The following is a 1,421-nucleotide window of genomic DNA, read 5'->3' as shown; positions in this document are numbered from 1 at the left end:
CAGGAAGTGTACGTACTTAAACGATTTAATTTTTCGATATTAGATTTAGAATTCCCGATATCATAAATTATATACATATATGTAATTATTTTCGATAACGCAAATAGGATAAAAGGATAAAAAAGAATTTTTCCTATCAGAAATAGATTTTTTCTGATATCGGTTATTAAAATTTCTCGAAAATTCTGCATAAAACTTACTAGCATCTTAATTGCCATCATCGGAAAAAGTCCTTTATTCAACTTTTTTTTATCGAGTAAAATGTGAGATACTTGTATTAGACATGTATACGTATACATTTTTGGTAAACTATTTTTAAGAGTATATGGTTTAAACATGTTTTTTTCTTTTTTTTTCTTCATAAATGTAAGTTTTAAAGTGAACAGTCGGGCAAGGATGGCTAAAGTCGGTAAAAATGGTGTGAATGTATCCAGTATAATTTCTTATGAAATGGAAAAGTAAAAATCTCTCGTCAAAATCTGTCTTCGTACGAAGAAATTAAAGTATGGGAATTCTAAAACGTCCTCCCGGCTCACTATGTCCGTGGTTACATTTCCACACAGCCTCGCTTTCAATGCTTTCAACTTTTCTTTACTTTAATGGTCAGAACTGGGAAACTAAGCAGAACTTGACCGTCGTATTAATATGTGAGAACCAAGGACGTATATAACTTATAAATCCTTGGTGAGAACTTTTGGAAGGCCAATGAACGCATTTAGACTGGTTTTCTTTGCCCGACTATTCACTTTAAACATTGTAGATCTACTATGGTCCAATTTGATCGATTAACAATTTAAGAAACATTAAAGCCTAACACTTTTTGAAGTTATCCTCCTGCATATATTTACTATATTTATTTAGGAGGGGAAAAACCCGTATCACTTTTAAAATCGAATAGTGTTAAAATATCAGGCCTATCTGATAATCAGTGGGTAAAGCATATCAGTTACGTGATTTTTTTTTCTAGAAAATATATATCTAGATCTAGACACTCTAATTTTTGTGACTTTAATTCGTTCTCGTTCTAGGCCTAATACTTTCTTTTTTCATCGCATAGAGATTGGCAACTCCGCCATTTTCACGAACGGCAGATGTACCTCTGCATGTGCTTAGGGGTTTTTAGATAAACTCTTAAATTGTTTAATACAGCAGAATAACTTTGATATTTTATGAATGTTCAATAATTTTCAGATGGTTTGAGAACGATTTTAGAAAAAATAATATTTTAACGTATGTATATATGTTTCTGATTTAACAACATTGTCATATTATCGTTAATATATGGGAAAAGATAAGGAAGGTCTTAAATGAAAACCAGGAAATTATATTTAATTTGTTAAAATGATTCATCCAGTTTCTATGCTTACACAAAATATCGATTTCCACAGAGAACACGAGTATATAGCTACATTGTACACACG

This window comes from Argopecten irradians, chromosome 5 (assembly GCF_041381155.1).
Source record: "Argopecten irradians isolate NY chromosome 5, Ai_NY, whole genome shotgun sequence".
NCBI lineage: Eukaryota > Metazoa > Mollusca > Bivalvia > Pectinida > Pectinidae > Argopecten > Argopecten irradians.
Note: the sequence above shows the minus strand (reverse complement) of the source record.